This window comes from Bombus huntii, chromosome 9 (genome assembly GCF_024542735.1).
Source record: "Bombus huntii isolate Logan2020A chromosome 9, iyBomHunt1.1, whole genome shotgun sequence".
Taxonomy (NCBI): Eukaryota; Metazoa; Arthropoda; class Insecta; order Hymenoptera; family Apidae; genus Bombus; species Bombus huntii.
In genome coordinates this window covers 14,974,203-14,997,821 of record NC_066246.1, presented here as the reverse complement: position 1 = coordinate 14,997,821, position 23,619 = coordinate 14,974,203, and the positions used below count along the sequence as shown (strand labels likewise).

General features: G+C 34.8%; 1 long non-coding RNA gene across 1 annotated transcript in view; it reads right to left on the bottom strand.

Moving 5' to 3' along the window:
* LOC126869838 (uncharacterized) overlaps positions 1–23,619 on the bottom strand; it is a 67,025-nt gene that overhangs the window by 1,855 nt on the left and 41,551 nt on the right. The gene's annotated exons all lie outside the window — the stretch shown is intronic.

The window sequence follows — 23,619 nt, the reverse complement described above, 5'->3', positions numbered from 1 at the left end:
TTGGCGTTTCGCGTAAGAAGCACCCAAGGTGGCGCCTAAGACAGCATTCCGAATAAATTGCGGAACGGAAGAGCGTAGACGTACGCACGTGTCGGAGGAAAAACGTGTTGGCATAGCTTTTGCGTTTTTCTCTCTGGAGTGTTCATCTACTAAGAGCTCCATATTGTTACAACATGGAAAAACTCTTCTACATAACATGGCTATCTCTCGTCATTTACTAAAGAATTCTTCTTAAATTTCTACTTTGACTTCCGAGTAATCTTTATAGATTATAATACGATAAGATATAGATAAGATTTGACTTTCAATTATTTTAACAGAACCTACTACTCATGTATGTGTAAGAAACTATTAGGTTCACTAAGTAACTAATAATCGATAATATAATAAATAAATGAAAACAACTATCGTATGCTTCATAAATGTAAAATATTTGTAAAATGTAAAAGAACAATATCATTATGCAACAATCTAATATTAATCGTAAAACACGCCTGAGAAAATAACGGTTCGAGTTTGACCAGTCATCGATTCGACAGAGGAATCAGAAAATACGCAAAGACGAATTACAGGGAATAAAATAACAACATCTCCGGGTGTCTTGTGAAAACGATCGCGTAGATGGGCCCACGGTCCTCTAATCATTCTTTACGGACACGAAGACGTATCGCGATTTCACGGTTGCTATTCGCTCGATCGTTCTTTCTTCCGGAGAAATAGAACGGACGGCGTGGGTACGGCTACCAGCAGCCAGTCGCATCAGAATCGCCTCGATACTGTTAACTCTTCCCGCAAAATCCTCGAATCATCGACGTATTCATCGTTTCTCTTTCTTTCCTCTCTCTTCTCCCTCCTTTGTGTTTCAAATATACACCTTACAAAAATAAGGTTTGTATAACATTGACTTTATTTTTATTACTAATTTATATTCCTACTTTATATATTTCAATCAATGTTATCAATATATGCGCGTAAGAGTTTTCGAATAAATTTTCTGTCTTCAAGGTGTATACTCGCTTTTGGCTCTCACTGTATATATAATCGCGAGAACACGAGACGTCTTATATAGTAAAAGTAATTTATTGGTGCAATCACAGTAAGCGACTCAGCTAAGATTTTAAGGACACTTTATCTCAAACAGAAATAAATTTCGTGGTTTGAAGTTGCAGTAGATTCGTAACTCGTAGAAAATTTCTTACTTATAAATAATTACTGTGTTAGACTGTATAAAGTCTGTGGGATATCTAAGGAGATTTAGGAAAATATTTTTCATGTATTTAAGTTTTGAAAATGCAATTAGAATTACTGTTTTCTTTTTTTTTCGAGGGACCACCCTGGGTATGGATTTATTTACTTCATTTCGAAGAAACGAGTGCAATAAGCTTGACAGTTTCTCATGGAAATAGTAAGAAGTATCCTCTAGGCAAGAAACCGAGAATGTCCTCGGGAAACAACAACAAAGGTGTAAAATGACCGCCCTCCGGCTGAAGACCGCACTCCGGTACTGCCTTTACCCTTTAATTTATGACGGTGCCGTCACTGCGAAATTTAATGCGGATTTCATTCGGTGACGATGAAATTGGATCGACTTCTTTCTGTTTTACAACTTCCTTGAGAAATCTATATCAATTTTAACGCAATTTAGGTAAGTTTTAGGTGTGATTTTCCAAGTCTAAATTTCTAAATATCAATCAATGGATCAATATCATCTATTAAATTTTGTCTGAATGAGAATATTCGTTACATATACAGGGTGGTTGGTAACTAGTGGTACGAGCGGAAAGGGGGTGATTCTACGCGAAAAAGGAAGTCGAAAACATAGAATAAAAATTTTTCGTTTGAGGCTTCGCTTTCGAGAAAATCGACTTTGAATTTTCGCTCGGTACGCGTGCGGTACGTTATAACGGATCTCGCTGTAGATCGTTGTCTCAATGGAAAAAAAACATTTTTTATTCTATATTTTCGACTTCTTTTTTCTATTTTTTAATTTTTCCATCGAGACCACGATCTACAGTGAGATCCGTTATAACGAGACGTGATAAAGTGCACGCGTACCGAGCGAAAATTCAAAGTCGAATTTCTCGAAAGCAAAGCCTCAAACGAAAAATTTTTATTCTATGTTTTCGACTTCTTTTTTCGCGTAGAATCACCCCCTTTCCGCTTGTACCACCAGTTACCAACCACCCTGTATATGTCGGCTTATCATTGGAGTTAGGGGCGTATAATGAATCTTCACGTGAATTGGCCATCGTTGTTATGTTACTATAGATGATATTTTACTGATACAAATGTGATTATTACAGAGTGTAACAAGTGATAGCGACGATTAGATAATCGAGATGTTGATGATAATGAATTTAGGTTCGATAACGAATCCACGGTCAACGTGATGACGAATGCGATTTCAGCCACAGTCTAAGTCGAACTCAACTCACTGATCCACGATTCGGCCGTGTCTCAACGTACTTGTCCACAGTACAAGTAGAACTTATCTGACTCAATCTCGGTCCAAGTGAAACTGCCCTTACATACTCCTGTCCGTACCTCTCTGGACCCCTCGGGTCAATCTTTGTTTTTAAGGAGAATTATATAATTACTCCATACCTCTATTAAGTACATGTCCCTCTAACACGCATACTCGGATTAGATCATAAACAAATATTTCTCAGTTTTAGTATTTAAGTACAGCTATAATAAAAAGCCTGGACTAAAGTATCGGGTACCTTGCCAAACTTTCCAAAAAAAGGCCCCGATGTATTATACTTTGGTAAGTACTTTTATAGCTAGGCAATTCATCCAACTTGGATATCATTCAGAATGATTAGAAGCTGCTCATATCCTTTATGAACTCATTCTCGACCATAACGTTGCTCGATTAGAAAACAAAAATTCAAGATATTTGCATAAGTTAAGTACGTAATGTTTATAATGAATGGCAATAGAGATAAGGAAAATAAACATAAATTAGATACTGGTAACTAACAAACTTTGCTATGCATATAAAGTTTCCTCACACCTGACAATTTGACTAAAAACTGAAAAGGTTGAGAATGGTAAGTATTTTATGTAATTCGATAGTCGAAGAATGTAAATCTTTCTGAGAATAATCCGCTTCCTTAACGACCTGTTATTCTTCCGTGCAGAAAATCAAAACAAATACCAAGGTGTAAAATACAAGTTCCTCGAAGCACGCAATGTATAGAAGCCGAGAAAGGAGCTTTTTAATCCTAGTAACCGGCGAAGGCCAGAAGATAAACGCGGCTTGCAATTACATAATTAGTCGTATGTTTGATAAGTTGTAACATTTGCTTAATCGAAGGTTGTGAGTCATTCGCGACTATCATTATCGTAAGTGACAGTTAACGCTGTTGACTCTGAACTGTGCAAATCAACGAAATAATTGTTCCTTTTGTAGAAAATTGAAGCTTCTCCAGGAGAAGAAACTTGTTACGCGAGATCGCGGTGAAAATAAAGCAACGAAATCCCTGAATTCCCTCGCGGAAGGAAATAGCGAGGTAATAATCAATCGATTCATCGAACGAGAACTTAACTGGATGAACGTAAACGATGTTAGGCCTTACGTTTCATCAAGTCGTTGGCATATTAATAAAAATTGGTTTCTTTTTGCAAATATTTTCATACGCACACGAACATGCAACCGCGATATTTGCTTTATTTTCTCTTAGACAGTTTGCTATTGCTGTTTTAATTAATGAAATTAATCGCCTATTTGTAAGCGTGAATGTTGCTAACGTTGTTTAATGCGATATATCATTTAGGACTTTCCTTCAATTTATTAATTTCCTTGAGAAATTGATATCAATTTTAGCGCAATTTAGGTACATTCACAGTGTGGTTTTCCAAATTAAAATTTGATTTGAATCGATATCATCTGAAATAAATAGTTTCGAAATAAGTAGTATATATACTAAGTTATTTTTCAATACAACCACCAGCCCCATTCCAACGCTTGTCCTAACGTTATACGAATTTTGCATATACCTTCATTCATACATTTCCACTGCCAGTTCGCATAACCATCGTCTTACGCAGTCCTTTAAATCATCGTTTCTTTTGAAACGATTATCGACCAGAAAACTCTTTAAGTTTTGCAAAAAAAAGAAAAAGAAAATGGTAATCTGACTCGTTTGACGCGTCTATCATTTGCAATGAAGTCGCAGGCACGTTCTTGAGCTTCTCTGGAATGAGAGACAGGCGTAATCACAACTGTAATCACATACAGTTTGTCTACTGAATCCACACACCCATCGTCTGATCAATGATTCATCTATAACTTTATTACCGTAAAATGCTGCAATTTGGTGATGAATTTCTTTTGGAAGAATGTCTTGAGCGTTTGAAAAGGGTAAAAGCGTCATTTTAAAAGCGAGATTTTCAATTCACATCGCATTTTTAAACGTGTGATATAATGGCAATATTAAATATTTAAACACAAAACTTGTTATGACTTACGTCAATAAATGAATGAAACTAAGTGACTTTCTGCAAATACATTCCATCGTTTTATGTGGCTTTTATATGTGCAAATGGTTAGTATTTTCTGGACTATTGTGTTAAATTTTATCTTAATTCGACCATATATTTTGAGTGGCAAATCCATTTTGTGAAAAAATTGAAAAAACGAAGAATTTACGTACACTTTAACGTAAACTTTTTATTTCTAAATTTATTTATAAATTATTCATAAACTTTCATTTATAGAATTTATTAATATGAAAAGTTTTTAATTTAAACTTAAAATATTCGTTTGTTTTAATCAATGGAGGTTTCCCTAATAAACGGCATTGCATAATCAATTATTTTGGAAATAGTGCAAGTTCATTTCCTGTAATTTGTTGCCTGCTTAAACAGTTGCAGCACCAATAATCAGAAACAGATGATAACGAATGTAATGCTACCTAACAAACTATGTCATAAATGGAAAACAGTTATCTTAAATTCTGTATTTTTGAACATTCTTGTTATGGGAAAGAATTACAAGAATCTGCTTAATATTTTCTTGTTACTACTTCTCCTCCTACCTTCTTTTACAATTTTATGAAGCTTACCTACTTAAGACAGGTTTGCTTTTCTTACTATCTATCTTTACGATATTTATATTTGCAATATTTGTTCAGTTCGTATCAACTACTGTGATATAAAAATGATATAAAAATGGTGTACAACTATTCCTGAAATAATCAATATGTGGAGTACACTTTAAATAACAGGATATTTGTAATTCCAAGTTCCACTAGAAACATTACAGAAAGTAAAATATTCCATTTTATTTATTTATATTATAAAATATTTAAATGTTCAAGACTACTGTACATTTATTAATAAACGATCCATATCAACCGAGTAAGCGATTTGCATCGAACGGGTGGTCCATTGTAAGCAATTAAACGCGCAGATCTATTAAATAAACGCATTATTAACACAGGTAATCTGCATGATATCGAAAATAATCGTCGTTAAAGAGCTCAAAGTGGGTTCAGGAACGGGCCTGCATCCACTTACCCAGATATGTATAACTCGTCGGCCATATGCGCACTCCGATGCATCGCATTGCTTTTCATTTATGCACCTACCTATGTAAATAAGAGTATTATCTGAAAGTATCTACCGCTACGTCGAGATCCGCTATGCCTATGGAACACCGTGTGACTCCTTGGCTCCTTACCGTTCTTGTTCAATTCTTTCTTCCTCGTTATGCCTTCTTACGACCTCCCCACGGCTTCCTTGTTCGCCTCTTCCCGTTGCCAGTACGCTGCAAAACCCGGCCTCTCTTCCTGATACTTGTCTTTCGTGGTTCCTCACTCTGCTTTCATTCCTCGCCAACGTCTCCTCTTCTCACCTCTCCCCGTCGTTTCTTTCTATTATACTTTTCGATTTTGCCTGAAGCTTCCAAGATCTCCCGTCGAGATTGCCAACACGTTGATTTTCTATTTAGTCGTACAGTGTGTGTTTACCACCGTGTAACGTAATATCGTAATTTTGAAATTATCTTGGCGATACACGTTTGAGAAACCTTTGATCTCTCTGCGTTTCACGGGGACTTCGTTTAACATTCCGTAAGGCAGCGTACCTTTTCACAGTTCGTAGGTAAAATGAATTATTTATGAATTATTCTTTTATTGCGTTAGGTAAGATGTTTCTCAACGATGACAAAGAAATAATTATTTTCTCAATTTTTCATTCCAAATTCCTTGTCATATATCTTACGTCGTTTATATTATATAGAATTATTGTATTACGCTGTATTATACGATATTGCATTATACAGGGTGGTTGGTAACTAGTGGTACGAGGCGTTCTACATGAAAAAAGAAGTCGAAAACATAGAATAAAAATTTTTCGTTCGAGGCTTTGTTTTCGAGAAAATCGACTTTGAATTTTCGCTCGGTACGCGTGCACTTTATCGCGTCTCTTTATAACGGATCTCACTGTAGATCGTTGTCTCGATGGAAAAATTAAAAAAAAAAATTGAAAAATATTTTTATTCTATTCTTTTTTCGCGCAGAATCACCCCCTTTCCGCTTGTACCACCAGTTGTCAACCACTCTGTATACAATCTTTTTTTTTTTTTTCTAATTTTTCCATCGAGACAACGATCTACAGTGAGATCCGTTATAACGTACCGTACGCGTACCGAGCGAAAATTCAAAGTCGATTTTCTTGAAAACAAAGCCTCAAACGAAAAATTTTTATTCTATATTTTCGACTTCTTTTTTCGCGTAGAATCACCCCCTTTCCGCTTGTACCACCAGTTGCCAACCACCCTGTATATAGGATAACGTTGTGTTTTGAATTTCATTGAAGCCACATATCTTCATTGAGATATCTTCCACGCACGTTCGCGTTGTCAACGTTTACAATTGTACAGCTGTGCATATTAAATCCACTAATTGCTGCATTATCAATGGACAATATGTTAACTTCGTTACGGAGCAAATCGTTTCCGCCTGAGTCAGTGAAAATGAAAATAACTAGCGTGCTTTGGCATTAACGTTCATCTTGTTTACTCTCACCTTACTCACCTCGTCTTTTCGTTTTTTTGATTTAGTGACCTCCTCTTAAGTAGTCGCGTTCTATTGCTGTAAATATCTTCTCGCTTCTCTTACTTGGACAACGATTTTTATTAGTGGAATGCCCTTTTTCTTTGGTATAAGAATAGCAAGAGACATAAAGCGATCGATACGACTTCGTATTTTTATGTTTTAGGTCATTCGTAACCGAATATTTCCAGAATAAACGCATTCAATATTTGATCATGGAATACGAAGACGAAATTTCGCGCTACGATTAGCAAAATTGATAGAATCGATAAAGTCATCGATACGCCTTGTATTTTTATGTTTCAGGATACACGTGGCTCAATATTTCCAGAATAAACGTATTCAATATTTCAATAATTTAGCTACTGATCAATTCCATAAATTGGAAAATTGAGAAAACCGATGTTACAAATACTATTTCTCAGAGTTTACCTTGATATTTGCTGTTTATGGTGATCAAAAGTTTTCTATGATAAGTGTTCAAATACTTTCATAAGCAGGTGTATTTTATAAAGAATTATTCAAACTCGAAAATACATGATTGTAGATTCATAAAATTTCTGTGAAAAAATGATATTTTGATAGTTAGTGCTAATCACACAATAAAACAAAACTTAATGCAATGATCAACGAGAACGGTAGAGTAGGTTGATTTTATCGAGATTTTCAGCCGTTTGTGACGCGAACACGCTACTTCCGGTGACAATGACGAAGCAGTCTCCGTGATAGGTCCTCAAAGACCACCGACGAGTAGCTGAATGGCAGCTCGACAGGGAGATTGTCATCCCGAAGAAGCGACTCAATCTGCGGATATCCTTGTGTCGCCGCCATACCAACAGGTTCGTAATAATTAAACTCTGACGCATGGTTCTCCACACGGACGTTCTCCTACGGTTTTTATCTAGAAACCGCTAATAGTTTTCGAGAGATTTCTCAGCTTTCGATCAAAGTTGAGAAGTCACGATAAAAAGGCTTATCTTCGTAAATACAAGAAATCGATATTGAAATGGCAACCATACGAATTAGAATAATACATTGTTGCTAATTACATCGTCTCAATTAACAATGAACAAGATATATTATCAAATTAACGAGTATTAATAGTAAGTCGATACTCGTTGGAAAACATGTCCAAGGCTAAGATCTGTTCGAATCTTCAAAAGCTTCATTGATCTTTTTAAGTCTGGAAGCTTGAGCTCTCTGACGTCTTTTTACGATTATTCGCCATAAAATGTTGATTTGTTCGGATGCTATCAGTGTATACTATCTTCATTAGCGTATATGATCTTAATTATATAGTTAATTATATAGAAATTCGAGATCAGTGTATTTTGATTAGACTGCCCTCAGTGACAATTAGTTTCTGCAGTTATAATTTGTATTTTGGAATATGTATATTCGTATATATTTTTTCTTCATTTCTAGACTAACGACTATTTCATGATTTACATACTTTATTTTACAATTCACTTTTAAAATAAAACGACTCCTTTCTATTGCGATCCAAGAATTTATCAATGATACAAATATCTGAATATGGTTCAGACTATAGTGACTTAATGTTTAGGTTACTGACCTTGAGATACTGAATTTTTTTTTTGTAACCAACAACCCTTAAAGAAAAACATAAATTCAGAAAGGAAATTGATGGGAAGTTGCGTCACTTTTACCCAAAGGAAAATTTGCAAATCAACGTCCTTAATTATCAGTAGTGCTGCAGAATTCGCGTCAGAAGACAGCGCGGCGTCACCGTCGACGAGATAAGCCTGGTCCAGCGACTTAGAGATACTGATCCACTTTGCATAATCACGTTCATTAATCAACCGTTCTGAACAAGTTGACTTGGGTGAACGATGAGACGAGTCGTCTCGCGATGCTCGCATTTTACGCGAGACAGCTGTGGGGACAGGCGTGTTTGATCGAATTTTTTGTGGTAAACGTCAGTTTGTCATCGAACGCACGTGCATCGGAATGTGTGCTGTGTTGGTCGAAATCTATGTCGATAGCGAACCGAAAGGAAATTGCGACACGATTCCACGCTGGTCGATGATCGACTTAGTTTTTTCCTTCGTTCTTATCTTGTGGTTTTTGTATTTAGAGGAATTTCATGAGAAAGATACAAGATAAGCGTATAGAATGGTTCCGGTTTTTCTTGAAGAATTATAAGCACATAATTTGCAAGTGAAAATGAAAAAGAATGTCACGTGAAGTTTAACTATGAATGTGTTGTTAAAAAATTAAATTATTGTAGAAGATTAATCATATTTATTATATTTATATTTATATTGTTTTTCTTGACTAGAATTGGATATTAGTAGATTCTATAATAGATTAATTTTTTATATTTCACAATGTTGTGTATAATTTCATAAAAAAATATCTCCGACAAAAAATTTTGTCCGTATTTCTACTTGTAGATTATGCTCTCGCAATTGATTACAAAAAATTGGGAACATTCCAATGGAAAAATGAAAAAACACTTCATACAAACAAATTGTATAACAGACTAACATAAACGAAAACCACCAATTTTTAGCGGCGGATGCAGACAGGAGGTGATGATAGACACGATCATGCCTCTCCCCACTCAGGAATAATAAAATATAAAAATATTATGTCATATTTATCTTCTGAGAAACTTGTTAGGTATATAATTAATTTGGATTTAATTGCTTAGGCTATAGTATTAAATAGAGATATTAAAATAGCGATTATAAGCGAGTTTGTAAAAGGAGATTTAAAAATGTACTTATGTACTTCTATACAATTCCAGACGCCATTGCCAGTCTTTAATATATTTACTATAGTAAATGTTGAAGTAACTAATTCAAGAAAAATTCTACATCTTTATTTATGTATATCCGTGACCTGGAAACTGCTATTAGGCAGAAATATTCTAAATAAGGAAAGGTGCATATTATTGTACCTTTGATATACGTTATGTTTTGGTTTGCAAGGTGTAAGAACAAAGAGAATAATACACAGATTTCTACTTATGTTCCCTGTAGCCTCTAGCCAAAGCTTTTTGGTAATGTCCTTTTGCTATAAATATATGAACGTGCTCCCTATCATCCCATTATCTAGTAACACTAAGATAGTAAGGATCTGAATCGGCATTAACTTATACCTTTATTTATTTCAGTATACTTTTCTATTACAAATTCATCCACTCGTTCTACAATCAGTCAACCTTAACCTCAACAATAATACTAACGAAAGCAAATAACTAAATATGTACAGTCACATTTCTATCTCAATTAACTCAACAATAATATCACAAAAGCATCTGCACTCTTGCAGCCTTCCAAATGCTTCCAAAAACAAAAGACCTAATATTCATTATAATAGATATAGATAATATATAATATAAATAGGTAAATATGTACAGTCACATTTCTGTCTCAATTAACTCAACATTAACATCACAAAAGCATTTGCACTCTTGCAGCCTTCTTAATATTTCTAAAAACAAAAAACCTAATGTCCGCTATAATAAACATAGATAATATATAATATAAATATGTACAGTCACATTTCTATCTCAATTAACTCAACATTAACATCACAAAAACATTTGCATTTTCCCAGCCTTCCAAATACTTCTAAAAACAAAAGACCTAATATCCGCTATAATAGACATAGATAATATATTATATAAATAGGTAAATATGTACAGTCACATTCCTATCTCAGTTAACTCAACAATAATATCACAAACGCATTTACACTCTTGCAGCCTTCCAAATGCTTCTAAAAACAAAAGACCTAATATTCATTATAATAGATATAGATAATATATAATATAAATAGGTAAATATGTACAGTCACATTTCTGTCTCAATTAACTCAACATTAACATCACAAAAGCATTTGCACTCTTGCAGCCTTCCAAATGCTTCTAAAAGCAAAAGACCTAATTAATATCCATTATAACAGATATAGATAATATATAATATAAATAGGTAAATATGTACAGTCACATTTCTGTCTCAATTAACTCAACATTAACATCACAAAAGCATCTGCACTCTTGCAGCCTTCTTAATATTTCTAAAAACAAAAAACCTAATGACCGCTATAATAGACATAGATAATATATAATATAAATATGTACAGTCACATTTCTATCTCAATTAACTCAACATTAACATCACAAAAACATTTGCATTTTCCCAGCCTTCCAAATACTTCTAAAAACAAAAGACCTAATATCCGCTATAATAGACATAGATAATATATAATATAAATAGGTAAATATGTACAGTCACATTCCTATCTCAGTTAACTCAACAATAATATCACAAACGCATTTACACTCTTGCAGCCTTCCAAATGCTTCTAAAAACAAAAGACCTAATATCCATTACAATAAATATAAATAATATATAATATATGAGATATAGATAATGTATAATATAAATAAATAAATATGTACAGTCACATTTCTATCTCAATTAACTCAACATTAACATCACAAAAGCATTTGCACTCTCCCAGCCTTCTTAATATTTCTAAAAACAAAAAACCTAATGTCCGTTATAATAGATATAGATAATATATAATATAAATAGATAAATATGTACAGTTATATTTCTATCTCAATTAACTCAACAATAATATCACAAAAGCATCTGCACTCTTGCAGATACTTTTAACCAAATACTTCTAAAAACAAAAGACCTAATATCCGCTATTTTGACGAGGTTGGTAGCGCTCGTGTTAAAGTTTATTTTTCCACACGAGAATCGCTTCTAATTCATCCGCGCCTCTAGTCTCTCATCACGTGCTGCACATATACCACAAACCGTTTTTGTCCGATTTGATTGATATCGTGTCTTTTGCTCTTGTGCGGAGAGCGCGATGAATAAACGCACCGTTTCTAGTTAAGGCTGATAGAAATCTGTGGTAATTAACGGACCTTGCGTTACACATTCGCCAGCGAGCGTGGAGAAAGAGAAAAAGACAGAGGCGATTGCTTTTGCCGGAGAGCTCCCTTTCCTCTATCATGGAGTCATTATTTCCTTCTCGTGTCGATATCACGGTTGCTGACGAGTTACGTGAGAAGTGAATTTCAAGCGGGCCACGGTTGTCTAATAAACGACGCTTACGATTGTTACGCAATGGCGACGACGCATCCGTTTCACACGTTCATCGTGGAAGTGGCGTCAATATTCTTCGCAGTGGTTAATCACGATTGACACGAAGTTCCGTTTCATCACGCTGCTGTCAGAATGAAAAAAAAGATGCGTACATGTTAGCTTTATTAATTCCTTTTTAGTTCACCATGATTTTACTTTATTCCCTACTAGGAGTTTTTTAAACATCTCGACGCATCGCCACGGTGTTTCACAGCGTAATTACGTTTCTAGGAACGAGTGATCCTTGAATTTACCGGGGGGTCGGGAAACTTTTCGCGGCAACAGCCTGAAGATAAAACTGGTCGCTGCTCGGTAATTAACCTGTTCAACCGTTGGCATCTGGTGGTAGGTCTTGCCACAGTGTTGCTTAGAACAGATTCTTATCGGAGATAATCTATGTATTTTTCTTTGCAAATTTCGCGACAGTACAAAATATTTTTGCGCACGACTTTAATTGTAGAATTACTAAAATCTTTTTTGCTTTGGTATTCCTCTTAGCACATACTGTTTTTCATATTTTATCACGAATCACTAAAGAATAATCTGCTTTCAATTTAAATAGCACATGAAAGGACATCAATTTTTCTTTAACACATTCAGTGCTTCATTAATTATGTATTTTCACTATCTAGAATACTGTACAGTAACTGTTGAAGTAATTACATTAAGAAAAACTCTACATCTTTATTTTTGTATATCCATGACCTGGAGATCACTGTTGCATAGAAAATAGAATTTGGTGAAACAAAAAGTATTCTAAATAAAGAGAGATCCTCATTATTGTGCCCTTGAATATAAATTATGTTTTAGGTTACAAGGTCTAGGAACAAAGGAGCTAATAAATAGATTTTTATTTATGTTGCTTGTAACCTTTAGCTTGACCTACAAGGTTAACTTTTTTGGTAATGCCTTTTAAATATATGCACGTGCTCCCTATTGATTCTATTATATTGTAACACTATGAGAGTGAAGATATGGATCAGCATAAACTTATACATTATACTTATACTTATACTATTATTTATTTCAATATATTTTTCTCTTACAAATTCATCCACTCCTCCTCAACAGTAGCAAATAATTTTCGTACAATACCTGGCTCAATAACGTGAAACTTTTACATTCATGTGAATTATTTCACCCACTCTCCAGCGATGTCTCGACTCTATGGAAAAGTGGTTTCATAAATGGGGCTTGAAAATTAATGAAAAGAAATCCACACACGTAACCTTCACGCTCCGAAAAACAAACCTGCCCCCAGGTCACCATCGACAATACAACAATTCCTAGCAAGGACACAGTCAGACACCTGGGCATGACCCTGGACAGGAGATTAACCTAGAAAAATCACATCACAGACAAAACGAAGCAACTAAAGGACAAACTCAAAAAATTCTATTGGCTGACTGGCCGACGCTCCAAACTAAACACACAGAATAAAATTATCCTCTATAAGACCGTAATAAAACCTGTCTGGACCTACGGAACCCAACTATGGGGAACAGCAAGTAACTCCAACATTGAAATACTTCAACGCTTCCAATCGAAAACGCTAAGATCCATCATAAATGCACCCTGGTATGTCACCAACGAACTAATATATCGCGACTATAATGACTACCTCCAGGACCAAAACAACATCCACTACCTCCAGGACCAAAACAACATGCCAATAATTTATCACATAAAAAGAAAAATAGGGATCAAAACCATATTCTACGAAGAAAATATAAATGGACAGACCGCAGACACCAGATGGAGATACAACATGGCTCTTCTCCGGAAAGACACCAAAGACAAACACAGAAAAAACACAAAAAAATACTGGTGGTACCCAATACAGAACCCATAATAAAATAAGAGGGAACATTAAACCGACAGAACTCAATTCTGACAGCGCATAACACAGGTGTAAACTGTAAATACTGTAAATATTTGTAAATAAACCTATTTGACATCCCCATCCCCCGCCCCCTCCCTCTCACCCCACCCCTCCCCAAAGTTACACAGCACCCAAAAAGCAGACTACCGAAGCGTCCTGTTTTGCGACCAAGTTTTCAGGACAGAAAAAAATAAAAAAGAAAATACATAAAAAAAGTTCCGCTCCCCAGCGGCTTAAACCCAAAAATTGTATTATACAAGCGCCGACACATAACACAGCATGGCTACGTCGTACCGCCGCGTATCGGTACCTTTGCCTAACATATCATTACAAAAATTCACAGTTTATTGTGAATATGTACCTAAAACTGTATTCTTGGGCTCAATGAACAACTTTAAATCGTAGAAAAACATCGCGACCTCAAGATAACAACAGTTAAAGAGGAAATAGCAAAATATAGCGACAGATATAGCAAAAGAGTCAACAAACACCCGCTAGATCTAAAGCTAGATTCAATTAGTTATTGAAATTAAGTAATATTTACTTATTCATAATACTTACTTATAAATTATACTTATCTATAATAAGTATTAACTTATTATAAATAATTAGCCATGTCACTGCGCCACGCCAGAAAAAATTACTGAAAATTCTCAATGAGAGAATTGATTGTAAATTTTAAGAAATAAAAAAAAAATGTGAATTATTAGCAAATTTCGTGGTCTTCAGTTTGTGCCCCATATTTAAGTCTGCTCCTTTTAGTAGTTAAAATGTCCTGCCCAGAAATCTTTTATTTTATCATTTGAAAAAAATTAATACCATAGGGACTGTTATAAGATAATAATCAAATATTTTAAATGGAATGAAGAAAAACGCAGATGGCTCAAGCAAAAAAGAAATATTTCAGTTTTTTGATAACAGATAGGGCATTTTAGCTAAGGACAGCAATATTATACGCGTAGACTCAGATACATAGTCAATGTGTTAATGTCAAAACTTGACGAATAATTATGCTTATTACTGAAACTAGTAACTCCTGCTAACTGCTTCATAAATCAAAGTGTACCGACCTTCTATCGCCATTGCGTCGCCTTGGAAATTATGTAAAAATACTAACACGGCAAACGCTGTTGAAAAATTGAAGTGTTATTTCGAGAATGTTGCGCGTCGGTGTCCTTGCGTCTTCAAGAAAAACCGCAATCCGTGCAAGTCGTTGCCTTGTATCTAGCGAAATTATCGCGTTCACGTTGCAACCATCTTTATACCATGTATGTTGTTAAAATATTCAGATTATGGTTACTGCTTCCATCCAAGGTGTCATCGTTTCGACGATGCGAAAGTCTGCGGGTTTTGAAAGAACAGAAAATTCTCCTTTCCCTCTGATTTCTCGTATAAGCGAAGGACAGACAGTTCGAAATTCTTTTTTTCTTCTGATTTCTCGAATAAGAGGGAGATTCCTTTTGTATCCAAGAAGTGATATTTAAATGCCTGTTCCGCTAACTGTACTCAGGTTCGAGCCAGAGACATCTCCGCTTCGGAGACAGGATGAGGAGGAGCGAGCACGGAAATTCTAAGCGTACCTCGTAAATTTTGCGAGGGCAGGACATACTGGTCGACATTGAAAGTTGACGAACGGTACAACGGCGTATTTACAACGGCGTTAACGGTGTTCCCCGTAATTAAGTAAATCGCGTCGCGACTATTCGTGCGTCTCTCGTAGCTCGTTCATCGCTCGTCAGTCGCTTCTTTTCAAGAAAAAAAAAAAAAAAAAAAAAAAAAGAGGAAAAGGAAAAAGAATACGCTCGACCGAGATGTTTGTAGCAATTAAGAGATTGCTTGTGCACACAGTCTTGTACAGTTAACCAAATATCAGCGATGATAGGAGCGGCCTGTGTTTAACGTGATCGTATACGTCAATTGCACGATGCAGAAGCCTGCGTTCCAAGGAGGAAGCAACAAGTGGTGACTATCAAAATTGGGGCAGCATAGAGTGTCATTAAGTTTATGGTTTGGTTCTACGGATCAGAGAGAAAGATTAGGTCCTTTCATTGGGATTTGAAATATCGTGTTACGAATGAAAACTGAAGGATATGAAATAAAACAGAAGTAGTAGAATTTCATTTATTTGGAATCGCCGGGGAGAAAACGATTCATGGAATAGGAGTTTCTTCTAAAGCAAATAACGAGAATTTAGATAAACAGATTCAATGGATAGAAATTCATTTGATTCAGCACTAAATAAATTTCATACCAATAAATGGCATTCTATTGGTTTCAATTTTGGAATAGTCAATTTTAATATGAATATTCCTCTGATTAATGCGACTAGGCTCGAGGCCTCGACAAGTCACTGTAATTTACGCTAAAGGAAATTGTCAACATATTTATAAAAATAATATTTATACGTTTAACTGAGAGTGAGCATGATAGAACATCGTTTAAACTTCCCTTATGAAGCACGAAATTAAAACTTCTTCTATTTTTTTTATCACATATTAATGAAGATATACACGCGAATTTGTAAGACCATTCTAATAAAAATATAGATTCGATCAGGTGAAAATTTCCCTAGTAATACCTGAAACGAAGTGAATCAATTATATTTGTAGAACGAATATTTATGATAATCATATTGGCAAGATTCAGATGTGGGAACGAGACCAAAGCAAGGGAATACTGGAAAGAAGAGAGAGAAAAAAAACGCAGACTATGTAGAAGGAAAGAAGAAGACCTGAGACATGTAATAGAAGAATGTGAAATAACGGGAGGACCAAAGGACATAGGAGAAACGCTAAATGAGACTGGAGAAGGTTTAACAGAACTAAAAGCAATAATAGAGAGAAGAGAAGGGAAACGACAGGAAGGAAGCACAGCAAGGAGGCAAAAGCCCAAGGTTGCAATAGTTTTTAGTCATTAGTTGTTAATTTGTAGTGTTTAGTTTTAGTTTTTAGAGATAAAATAATTAAGGGAGTGCAATATAATAGAGTGGATAAGAGGAGAGGTAGACATAAAAGAATCGAAATAAATATAAGAGATGTAAAACCGAAAGTTGGTCCAAAGGACTAAGCAATAATAAATAAATAAAAAAATAAATATCTATGATTATCAATACATCGAGTTGTGAACGATGCTGTATCATCAACAGTATCTAAATGACGACGATGATCTTCATCCACTTGGCTCGCCTTTCTAGTTCTGTTAGACGAGATGCCGATTGTGCAGAGTACAACCGTGAGAAGAAAGAAACGTTATACCAGTTTAGGGACGACTTTGTAGAGTCCACTGGCTCGGTAGATTTAGATAAAGTGACTATGCAGGTTAATCGTCGTGTGCCGACCAGTTTAACCACTTAGTTTACTTTAACATCTCTTCCCTCTTTTCCGAACGCGGTATCCTCGGAATCTGAAGAATTTCAGTTCGTATCGCGTTTCTCGGTCACAATTCAATTTCAAATTGAAATTACTTAACTGCAATTTTCTAGAAAAAAATATCTACGTGAGAAGGATGGGAGGATCGACGTCGATATAAGAAGCGCGTTATAGAAAATTAACGAAGAACCTGACCGCAAATCGACAGACTGAAAAACCACCGAGGGGAAATGCGAACACAGAGTAATGTTTGCGAAATAATTCGCATGCATAATTGGTTCGAGGTTATCAAGTACCGTTGCTTCGTCGAAACTCTCGAAATTCGTATCGATCGAGACCTCGTTTCTCTATTCTGTACGCGTTCAAAATAATTTTTATCCCCATCATCTGTTTCTGTGTCTTCATTCGGAAAGAGATTTCGAAATTACCTTGAACGAATGGCGAAAGAATCTTTTGTTTGGTTAATCCCTCGTTGAAAAGAACTCCTGTTAACCTGACTCCTTTATTGTCACATGATATACCTCTTTTCATTTAATGGCTCTAATAGACATGTAACAACCGTTACTTCGGGATAAAAGTCGTGACAATTTTATTTATACTCACTTCAGAGACTGAAATTCAGTTACGTTCGGTAGAGATTTACTAACAACCGGTCTTTGGTACTATAAAGCGGTAGTATAACGAACAGGTGGGTGGTAAAACGAGGCTGGAATAAAACGTCGATGGCTTTATGACGCGGATGACTGACGTGGAAAAAACTACGATCCATTGACGGTACGCAAGTATAAAGACAGAGGATCGAATCATCCCACGCTGCGAGCATGGCGAAAGTACTACGAGCACGGTTGTTCGATGCGGCTGCACGGATCCGATCAGACCTGTCGATAGGCCGGGGAGGGTTAATTGAAGAGCACGTACATTGAACACCTTCGACCCGACGACCCAAAGGATGACACGATCGCTGCTTCATTAAAAACTATCGTACCTTTATACACCCTGTTTTATAAACGATGAAGTTGTTCTACGAGGGAATAGGAACTTGGTGTCTGTAGAAGTATTTTGCTAACACCTTTTACTAGAAGGAGATTAATTATGCAAATGGGAGAAAATAAATATTGTTAGTGGTTATTTAGTTTATTTAAAAATACAAAGTACTTGCACACCATTTGTTACAGTGTATATATATATATATAAATTTATTTATATTTGATATTACAATACTGCAAATACTATGAAAGTGGAATGTAAGATTTGATAAAAGAAATATCTCGTTGTAAAATAAAGGTATGTGCACGTGCTTCTTGTTGACACTTTAATATTAACTAATATTAAAGATAAGATGTGCAAATATTTTTTAATACCATACAAATAAAAGTAAACGTTATCGTAAAAATAAAAATCTAAAGAAAGCTGTAAATTGTATAATTGATGTTATAATCGTATCAAATGTTATCGTAGGAATAATTTGATTAATATCGATAGCAAGCTCGTTAACCTTTTGCACTCCTATGTCGATTGTGACTCGATATCATTTTTTATCTCAGGAACTCCTTTGTCGAGTCCCACTCTTTCATGTCCAAATTAATAGATGTCCTAGAAAACCAGGATTGCATTTTGGAAATTGTTTCAAGATATATCATACGCTTAAAAATTACAAAATAAAACTGGTATTTAAGTGAATTTCTTTCTCCCTTTATTTATTTAAATTGTCTTATTTTTTAGTTAAAGTAAATTTTAAACAAAACACTTGAAAGCGTTGGGAGCTGCTGCTAACGAAATTGAAATAAAATTCAGAGTGAGAGAGAGAGAACCTAATTATTCAGGGTAACGTCAATTTTGTTCGTTCTAATGTGACGACGACGACGCGTGTGTCGAAGACCTTAGACCTTTTTTTTTAAAGAGAGGTTTAAAGTTTATTGAGACCAGAAAATACAGTTTTAGGTACATTATTCACGATAAACATGAATTTTTGTAATGGTATGTTAGGCAAAGGTACCGATACGCGGCGGTACGACGTAGCCATGCTGTATTATGTGCCGATGCTTTACATTTTTCGTTGTATGATACAGTTTTTGGGTTTAAGCCTCTGGGGAGCGGAACTCTTTTTATGTATTTCTTTTTTACTTTTTTCTGTCCTGAAAACTTGGTCGCAAAACAGGACGCTTCGGTAGTCTGCTTTTTGGGTGCTGTGAAACTTTGGGGAGGGGTGGGATGAGAGGGATGGAGTGGAGGGATGTCAAATAGGATTATTTACAAATATTTACAGTATTTACATTTTATACCTGTGTTATGCGGTGTCAGAATTGAGTTCTGTCGGTTTAATGTTCTCTCTTATTTTGTTATGGGTTCTGTATCCACCAGTATTTTTTTGTGTTATAAGACATGACCTTAGACCTGACGACCTGTTGGGTGACAGTATGATTCCTTTACGAGATACTGACTCTTTATACCATACTTTCGGATGACATAAACACAAAAGAAGTATATAAGTATATACATCTCGCTCAACAAAGGTAGAGCAAACAATGCGATTAACATAAACAGGCATTTTATAGACTGTAGACAATTATCTTTCTTGATAATGAACTGGACGAATCACTTTGTTTCAGAAGTTTTTCTCAATCTTTGAAGCTACTCCATTGCCCTAATATCCACTCCTGATCTTTCCCACGATCAATTTTTAATACTTCAAAATTTTGATTTTTAATATTTCAATATTCTAAATTATTTAATAAGAATATTTGATTAATTCAACACCCGAATGATACATACCCTAGATACTTTTATCCTTCGTTAGTTAATATTTTGATGCCTCAATCTTCTCATATCAAATACACCGATGTTCCAAACTTTTAATCCTAAATGCTCTAATATTTCAATTTTTTGGTTCTTGATATCCCAAAATTCTAATATTAAATGTTTCAATATCACAATCTCTTTATGCTCTAACAATCCAATACTTATAACATTCCAATCTGCTTAATACTCTGATACTTTATGGTTTCTTGCAAAAGTAATCCCAGTTAGATTACCTTGCACCTCAGTTTGTGAGAAAAAATAAATTATCAAACGGAAACGACTCGTTAAAAGCTATCAACGAATTTGTAATGTCTCACTGAGCGTGACAGTCGACTGACCACGAAGTGTGGGAGCGTGAGAGATGACAAAGCCAGTGGTGAACGACGCTGGGAAAAACAATAGAAGAGGAGCCAGGTTGCAACGATTATTGGTAAAGCGTCGTTACAATGGAGTTTTAAATTTGAACCGCAATATCTCTGGTAATTTTGCGGATCAACGACTTTCGAGAAATCGGTTGGAAATAACAAGTTCAAGTAGGGGACCAGGCTTTGGCTAACAACTCTTGGACGTTATAAAATATCGCTCCCTTTTTTTATCACTCTCTTAGTTGTTCCTATAACTTCTTGCGACATTTTTAACCACTGAAAATTAATGCTAATTTTTTATCTACTTCGATACATTTTTTATTAAAGAATTTCTTTCAGTAATAGAATTATAAATTAACTTTTTTCAAATTCACGATAGTGTACGTTCGACTTACTCATTCATTATATTTATTAAATAAATTATATCCCATAGTAGTTAAAGACGAAGAAGAACGATGAAAATTATTACTATATAAATAAAAAAGCCTGATATACATATCTAGAAAATATTGCAATATAAACCATGGCTGTGTACCTAGAGATGATGTTAAGGGAAAATTCTTTTTATAAATAAGATATTAAAATGGCTCGAACAGAATGTGTTAATTAAGTTCAATAAATTCAATCATGTTATACCACGAATGTTTTCTTCCATACATCCTTAATCATTACTGCCGGATTGAGTTTAGCAACCTATAATTAACGATTTCCTATAAATTACGATAGATGCTTTATCAATTCAAACGATCGATATCTACAGGATTGATACAGTAAATACATATACAGTCACGCGTCAAAGAGGAAGGTGGAGGTCAGTCTCGTCAACTACGTTTTCTGTTTATTAGATCCTTTTATGCAACCTGGGTCGATCGATGCATCTCAGCTCATGTAATGATCGCAGTTAGGTTAGAGTTTGATTCTATCTAATAAATGTATTTTTTATTATCATCGGTTGGAAACAACAGGATATGAAGTCATAACCGGCTATTAGATGATTTTTTACCATCGTCATTATTTTAATTAACCTATCCAAGTTGAAATAGGAATATTTCGATATTTAATATTCACTAATATGGATGATCGTTAGAAATCAGATGAAACAGTACGATCAACCGTTAATTTATAATACTGGATTTTAATTTTGTACGTCTTGAAGATTCTCTAAAGTACCACTTCTCTGCAATTCTACCTGTGTAATTATGTCTTAATAATTGTAGAAATATTTATACTTAGTGTAAGGTTATGGTAATATGGTAATAAGGTACAGTCCCGCGGGATTTAGAATCAAAATGGTAATGAAATATAAGAATTACACGCTCCAGGGCATAGAGATCTGAACAAGAAGGATATTTAAGGGAGAAAAGTGTAATATGACGATACCTTTCGAAAACATGTTTTATAATGCAAATGTAAAAAGTGGATTTCAAAATATTACAAATGTTTCTATAGCTGAAATAAATTTCTGTTTAACAAAGATGATCGATAACAAAATATTCTTCGAATCTCTGACCTGGATAATAACGACTAACAAACAAGTTATAATAAAAAAAAAAATCTTTTCGAAACTTTGTTGTGAATAATGAGAAACGAGGGCAATAGAGCGGTTAAAAAAGAGAGGATGAACCGGAAATGCCAGTTGCAAACTGTTTCATAACATTTCCAACCGCCGATGCATCTTGCACTGTTTTGCAACGTTAAAGTACTTAGAGAGCGATGCATCTCTCCCAGTTTTGCGAAAACTCTTGCAAAGTTTCGCCCTACACTAATGCAATTAACACATGGTCCTAGAAGGAAAGAACAAAGCCGATGGAAGATGAGAGACAATCGAACCGTAACAGGGAACGACCATGAAATCGTTTCGTCTCTCCCACGAAGGGATTGGTTCCGATCTCTATGGCGATGCTGTATCTTCGTGGAACAGGTATCTGACAAGTATCCACCTGGTTAAACGACTTCATTGTAAGGATCTCTACTATCGTGACTGAGCTATAAACTTCTTGATGATCGTTCCTCTTTAAATCAAGATTTCTAAACTGTTTAAGTTCATCGATATTTAGAACCGTAATTTTCGAAATATTACTTTAGCATTTGTAATTAGTTCTGTAATATCCGAATCTAAACACATAAATTGGAATTTTTCTACAGAATCAACTTTGTTCTAGGTTCGCTATATCTATCTGATCACATTCACTATATTTATATTTACCAAAATATCATCTTCTGAGATTCGAAAACCATTTAAATTCATTCTAGGGATCCCTAGAATACGCATCACCTACAATTCCCTAATATCCAAATCTAAACACATAAATTTAAGTTATCGATTGGAGTTTTTCTACAGAATCTACTTTGTTTTCAGTTCGCTATGTCTATCTGATCACATTCACTATATTTATATCTATCAAAATATCATCTTTTAAGATTCGGAAACCATTTAAATTGATTCTAGGGATCCCTAGAATACGCATCACCTACAATTCCCTAATATCCAAATCTAAACACATAAATTTAAGTTACCGATTGGAGTTTTTCTACAGAATCTACTTTATTCTCAGTTCGCTATATCTATCTGATCACATTCACTATATTTATATTTACTATATTATATTCACTATATTTATATTTAATATCATCTTTTGAGATTCGAAAACCATTTAAATTCATCCTAGGGATCCCTAGAATACGCATCACCTACAATTCCCTAATATCCAAATCTAAACACATAAATTTAAGTTACCGATTGGAGTTTTTCTACAGAATCTACTTTATTCTCAGTTCGCTATATCTATCTGATCACATTCACTATATTTATATTTACCAAAATATCATCTTTTGAGATTCGAAAACCATTTAAATTCATTCTAGGGATCCCTAGAATACGCATCACCTACAATTCTCTAATATCCAAATCTAAACACATAAATTTAAGTTACCGATTGGACTTTTTCTACAGAATCTACTTTGTTCTCGGTTCGCTATATCTATCTGATCACATTCACTATATTT